Source organism: Etheostoma spectabile, chromosome 23 (assembly GCF_008692095.1).
Source record: "Etheostoma spectabile isolate EspeVRDwgs_2016 chromosome 23, UIUC_Espe_1.0, whole genome shotgun sequence".
Classification (NCBI taxonomy): domain Eukaryota; kingdom Metazoa; phylum Chordata; class Actinopteri; order Perciformes; family Percidae; genus Etheostoma; species Etheostoma spectabile.
The window spans coordinates 722,071-722,274 of NC_045755.1; positions in this window are offsets into that span (position 1 = coordinate 722,071).

Genomic DNA, 204 nt, shown 5'->3' on the forward strand with positions numbered 1-204 from the left:
TGATCTGATTACTGCTTTGCACACTCTTGGCATTTTCTTGATGAGCTTCAAGAGGTAGTCACCCGAAATGGTTTCCCAACAGTCCGGTCCGGTGACTGTGGAGATGCAGCACTCCATCATTCTCCTTCTTGTTCAAATAGCCCCCACACAGCTTGGAGGTGTGTTTGGGGTCATTGTCCTGTTGAAAAATAAATGATGGTCCAA